This window comes from Barbatula barbatula (genome assembly GCF_947034865.1).
Source record: "Barbatula barbatula genome assembly, chromosome: 16".
In the NCBI taxonomy this organism is placed as follows: domain Eukaryota; kingdom Metazoa; phylum Chordata; class Actinopteri; order Cypriniformes; family Nemacheilidae; genus Barbatula; species Barbatula barbatula.
Window position 1 is genome coordinate 6407661 of NC_136779.1, and position 7111 is coordinate 6414771.

Sequence of the window (7111 nt, forward strand, 5' to 3'; positions counted from 1 at the left end):
ACAAGCCAACAGACACAAGAGCACTAAATAGGGAGACTAACAAATTAGATAACAATGGGCAGGTGTGGTTAATGATACACAGGTGGAAAGCAATAGAGGGGCGGGGCCAATGACGAGACTGGACAGAACGCACATTATGTCCTGATTGACAATAATATGTTTCTCTCCACACAAAACGCGTGGGTCTGTCATGATTCTGCCACTAGACTAGAAAATCAAGACAAGTCATGAGTCTTACCTGATAAAACAACATTTCCTGTCAGAGGAACTTCAATTCCTGAAGAAGCCTTTCAAAAAAAGCGTTACTGCTGTCAGACGACATTCTGTCAGAATATAAGTTGACAAAATAAGTTTAGACTCGTTTTCCACAAGTAATATACGACAATTGTGAAATAAAAATTTACTTCAGAGAAACTATTGGTCCTCCTGACATACCGATAAAATTAAAATTTTAACCAACAATATAATAATGGTCAAAAACTGTATGCAATACAATTGAACATATTCATATTTTTCTCACTTTTCATGCAATACCAGTCATTAAAGGTATGGTTCAGGCAAAAATAAACATTCTGTCATCATGCACTCCCCCTCAAGTTGATCCAAACCTGTATAAATTAATTTTTTCTGTTGTACTCAAAGGAAGATATTTGGAAGAATGTTGGTAACCAAACGGGTCTCGACCACCATTGACTGCTGGGCGACATCTGTTTGGTTACTGACATTCTTCCAAATATCTTTCTAGGAGTACAGCAGAAAAAATACTGTAAATGTATACAGGTTTGGAACTACTTGAGGGTGAGTGAATTACAGAATTTTAATTTTTGCCTGAATAATACCATTAACATTACAATTTTAAAGAATAAATTATTCCCAACACAAACTAATGCGATAATGCAAAAACACTGTAACAATTCTACAAAAACCAGTACAGTGACTACACATATCTGGCTCCAACGTACAAAACATCATCAACCATATAGAGGTCAAGTGCCTGGTAGTCCAGTTCATCTCCTGGCATCAAACAACACCACTCCTTATCATATGAAACATGAAATGCATGAAAATGAGAATCAAACAAATGTGGAAGCAACAGTTTTCCACACAGTATCCACAATGTGTCTATGTTGAAAACATACTTAACCTGAAAGAATATTGGAACTTCCTCTGTATGCACAACATCAACCACAAATACATCTTTAGTTGCATATTTTACATTGTTTAGACAAGCCTCTTTCACACGATGAATTGTTTTACTTGCAAAATATATGGCTTGACATTTTTCGTGTCTTTTCAGTGTATTTTGAAGCTCTTTGGGTAAAGATGTGAATGGCGTGTAACTTTTTCATAATCACCCAGCATGCTTCTGGATGAAAACTCCCAACACTGTTTGAATTTGTGTCTTTTGCTTGAAGAAGCAGTGATGTTACTTAAGTTTTTACAAGTGCTTGAAACATTCTTAAAATACAAATGCTTGCTTTCAAAACGCATGCACCACAGAGGGCGCAGTGGACCGTAAGATGAAATAAGTCTTGCATAATGTATTAGATAATGACACTTTGGTGTGATTACATCAAATACATATTTTAACACTTCTAAGAACTCTTTCACTTTCATGTCAAGAATTGAATGGCTTTCTCTTCTTACTGTAGGTGCCATAACAATGTCTGTCATTTCTCGACATATAGAAGGTAGACATTCCAATATTTGGAACCGGGTGGAATGCGTTGTGCAATCAAAAAAGGTAAAATCCTAAAGAGGCATCATTTCTGCGAGGCTGACCCTGAGATATTTGAATGATGTAAAATGTTCTCAGACAGGATGGTTTGTTTGCTCTATCATTTTGACCTAAGGAAAATTGACACAGTTCAGCATTTACTTCCTGAATAGTCATATGCTTATCTCGGTGTGCCTTACACAAAACTAGTTTGACTACCAATGGTATTACACCTTCTAATAAGTCGTGCATCAAGTCAGGAGGCAATCCTTTTCTAACATCAAAGTAACTTAGTTCATCAAATGGACAGATTCTCTCAACACCATATACAGCAGTGTTGTTGGGGTTTTCCTTGATGGAATCCAAGTGATACTTATGGACCGCTGAAGTTCTGAGAATAAACTTATCTTCACTGAAAAACTCATTTTTACTTGAGTGAGTTGCCATACAGCATCTGCATATCCGTCCAGAGTTAAAGGACATGGTGAAGTCCCCTATTATGTGCGCCGACAAATTATCCCTAGAGATGGATGCCAGAGCAGCACACGCTTTGAAGGTCTTCTCACTAACCTTCAAATCAAATCCAACAGTTTACATTATTTTTAAATCATCCAACAATGGTTTCAAAATAATGTCCATATGCTGCTTAAACAAAGAATGCTTAACGAGTAAGGCAAGGTGAATATGCTTTAGCTGAGACCTGTATTTTACATCTATATTGCCAACAGTGTAGTAGATGGCACAGACTTTGTGTTTGTTTCTTTTAGAACCAAGAGGATTAACCACTTCGAAATCATCGTCTTAGAAGTGCAGCCTTAACGCATTTGGATGTTTGGCAAAGAAAGGATGTTCCTTAAATTACATTCCATCACTGTAGTCTCTCAGCACATGCTCATCCCTTGGCTGAATATTCTGTGCCTGTATAGAATCCCATATATCCTCTTGGCCGCAATACTTTTTGAGCACATCAGTGATGGGAACATAAGCAAAATGTCCAATCTTCTGACCGTTAACATCTCTTAAAGTATGTTGCACAGGTTCCATCATATCCAAATGTGATACACAGTATGCTTTAAATAAGTGTTCAGTGTCTATCACTTTACAAGCCTCAGTCAAAAAGTTAAATGATTGCAAATGGCCGACAAGTTCAGGAATGTCTTCGATATTAAATCTATTTTGCTTTAGATGGTAAATGAGCAAGGAATCATGGTTTTCTTTGAAGAAACTAAACAGAAACTTGACATCGTCCAATATTTCCTGCTGAACAGACTGCGGTAGGATGTTTATTTTTAGGATGTTTGCATTTCGACACAAACGAAACAAGATTCTGAAGACAACTCTCCAGTGACATTCTTTTCATTTGTCCAAATGTGAGTTCTGTGTTTTCTATATACATGACGCCTGAAAGACTCGCATTTGCAAAAGAAACGTGACACTCATCAAGTCCGCATCAGATAGAAAAATTAGGTTCATGAGCATGAATTAAGCCTATATGTTTAATTAGTTTTGCTGCAGTATAATGTCGACGTGGACACTTTGGACAAGCGTACGGCCGTGGCATCCTTTGAGTCTAGGATAAAAGATTGATAATCCTAACAACAGCAGTTGGCAAAGGCTTGTCACCAAGTGTCGTTACCTTCAACACATGCCTCTGGAGAAAGAGCAGGGTATTTCTGTTGTGCGAGGGATACGCAAGGTTGAAGACAAAATACGCACAAAAAGCTGAACGAGGTCCATCCTCGACTCCAACTGCTTGGCAAATTTCAGATCCCTCCATTTTCACAGTGCTGATGATTCTCTTCTCGCTGAAGACCTGTTTCCAGTCAGATGTTCCCAAAATCTGTAGAGTAGGATATGACAGCTGGTTCATCCTGAACAAAAAGTCAAAAACTCATAATAATAATTAAATTGAGTTAAAGGGCTGGTTTCCCTGACAGGGATTAAGACTAGTCCTAGACTAAAAAAAATAGAGCTGTTCAAACTGATAACAACTTGCACAGACATATCATAAAATACACCAGTACCATTGTGTTGTCTCAAAAGGCACACAAGTAATGTTTTAAGTGTGACGTGTTTGTTAAAATAACTTAAATTTCATAATTCAACTTCTGATTTAAACAAATCCCTGTCTGGGAAACCGCCAGCGAGTTAGCTGGTATTTTAGTAAGGATGTGTGAATGGCGTCTAACCAGTAAAGAGATGGAACCCCATCGCATGTGTGAACAGCACATTATTGTAATTACCAGTTAAGTAATTCTTGCAATCTTTCATAAATTTACTGATTTTACAGTGTGAGAGGGGATAGAGTACATTTTTTGTGAATGCATAGGAAACACGGCAATACCTGTCCTACTCCAATGGTGACATAATTGTCCACTTTCACCCTGAATATCACTCGAAGTAAAACCAGAGCAGCACGGAAATCCATATCTAAAAATAAATTTAATAGGTCTAATGTTGAACAGTACCAAAATAGAAATTTTAAAACAAGCAAAGCCTAGACCGAAATCACGCATACCACAAATATTCTCTGCTACAGCCTCTCCTCTGGCATCCATGTACTGTGCTTCTATTGAAGATTTCCCCTTAGCTAACCTCAACACACTGTGCACAAGACCTGGAAGCGCCATCTTAAATCAGAAACGTCATGCATTCGGCTTTTTGTTTGTGTGTTTGTCTTTGCTGTTGTTGAGAGCAAACGCATAGCTTTGCATTGTGAGAGCTACTGTACAAATAAATTCACCATAAGCCGATGGAGCAAATTTGATTAATCTTGATTAATAGTGTATAGGAACATACCGAAAAAAAGATCAACTCCAACCAATAAGAGGACAGTTTTACTTAAATGTGATATACATAAACAAATTTTTTGTATTCTTTGCACCGTTGCCTTGTGAAAGTTAGTTGAACCCAGAAGAATTACAACACTGAAATAAGTGTCCCCTTTTCGAAAGAATGTAAATTAACTACAGGTCTGGAAACAATAAGTCATACAGATGTGAAACAGTTTAGGCAAGCTATACTTACATCTGAAGGAGTCCTAAGGAAGGGATATTTTTTAAAATAGCGCAGCTCCAAAAAATAAAACTGTACAAGAAATTGTATTGGGTTTAATGGAAACTAAGATGGATAAGTGACGGATTATATTGTTGTCAGGCATGGGCCATGCAGGCCCAGACTGTCGGCAGTTTTCTTTGCATCTTGCAGTTAACTTGGTTTAAATGTATTTGTAATGTGCCCACACATGCAGCTTAAAGTAAAGTTTTAAGACAATTTGCAATAAAGTCGTTTGCTCAAGTAAGACCTCTTTTTTTATTTTAGTCATTATTACTTATATAAATAGATTAGAAAGATATAATTGACATTTTCCATTTTTATACTCTTGGTTTACCATAAAAGGAGTGAAATTGGCCTCTTTTTATTGTAGGTGTACCATTAAAACACAGAAAAGGTCCACTTTTCTACTATAGGTATACCATTAAAACACTGAAAATAACGTAATTAAATAATAAAAAAATGCTTTATCTTTACAGTAGTTATACCACTAAAAAAACCCAAATCTTTAAAAAACTAAGTTTTTTTAAGTCAAGGAAAAGTTCACTTTTTAATGTCTGTCACTGTGTAATGAGCTGGCAGTACTTTTTCCGGGTTTTCCAGATTTTTTATCCATGTTTACAATTCATTGTACGTGTTTTTGAGTTATAGTTATATTTTATATCAGAAAAATAATAAAATAAAATGTCCTTTTAGCTAATGTCCTCTAGGTCGCTTGAATGTCGCCTGCGACGTCCCGTTAACCGTCCAGTGGCTCCTCGGCGTCCAGGGGACATTTCGTGCCCGCAACGTGCTGCCACCTACGTTACACGTATCATGTTATTACCAAAATAGTACGATAGGACGAAACAGGATAGGAAACCATGGGGTTATTTCCAAATGCAATATATGTGGTAATGTTTAGTAGATATTTCGCTCAAGCGAAGAAGTTCCTGTTTTATGAAGAAACACGACATTCATCTGAAGGAAAGCACCGTGTTTAAATCTCCCAGCATAGAGCCCCCCAGATACAGATACAAAATACAAATAAAGATGAGTCAGATTGGTTTAAGTTACTCATTTTTAAATAGTGATCACAATAAATACACGCGGGTTACAGGACAACATGTTCTAGTTTATTTTAAGTGATATTCATTTTCATTATTAATTCAAACACTTTAAAAAAATGAATTAAGTCAGTATTTTATTAACAAATAATTGATTAGATAATGGACGATCTAGAAACTGCATGTTATAGATTTTATGTAGTATTTTTGTGTTATACTCAAATAGTTTTGGTTTGTATTCGCTTCTGATTATTCTTTAGTAGAAGTGTTATTTATTACTTCATTTATTACTTCATATTCTTGCCTTAATGTGGCAAGAATAAAATTTACTTCTTTTTCTTTAAGTATTTGCAATTTTTTCTCTCCACCAAAATATTGGAATCGGAACAGAATTGATAAGAACCGGATTCAATAAGAAGAATCGGAATCGCTCAAATTAAAACGATACCAAACCCTAAATTCAGTTAAATCATCACTTTTTGGTTTGTTTTTGTGCTTTATTATATGCAGGTTATATTCAACCCAGCATTGGGTTAAAAAGAGACGAACCAACACTGGGTTGGTTGTTTTAACCCATCGACTGGTCAAATATAAATATGTTCCGATTTAATTTTAATTTGTTTAAAGAGTGTGTAAACTCAAAAATGGTTTCATTTTCCCATAACTCACTTTTAATCAAAATGTTTTTTTAAATCTATTTGTATTTTTATTTATTAGTATTTAAGCATACTCTCCAAAAATAAGTTTAACAAACTTAATAAAACCCAGGAAAACTTTTATATGAAATTGAATTGCATTTTTCCAAACAAAAAAATTATTCATTATTTTAAATAATTAATATGTATGAACTTAATTTTTTGTAGTCTTGACTAAATAAAATAAAATAATTGTTGCATGCAGTTTCACATAATAAAACTATTTGTACTCATATACCCTCAAGCTGCCCAATTTTTGTTTAACAAACATGATTTAATTTGAAGTTAACTCAAATGTTCTTACTTAACATTAAATATGTATCTTTTTCAAGAAGACATTAGGTGAAGACCAACATTCAAATTTGAAGACAAGACTCTTCTGAACAATGATAACCATAAAACTTATAAATATTGCAAACTCTTCTAAACGTCAAAAATTAATGAACATTATTCACTAAAGTGTTTCTATTACCTGAAAAAAGACATAAAACAACACCTAATAAAGAAACATTTTCTCCAAATGCAGTGTTTGTGGCTAGAAGGGATACAGCTACAGTCCACTGGGCATTAGCACTTCAATACTGCATAAAGTTAATCAC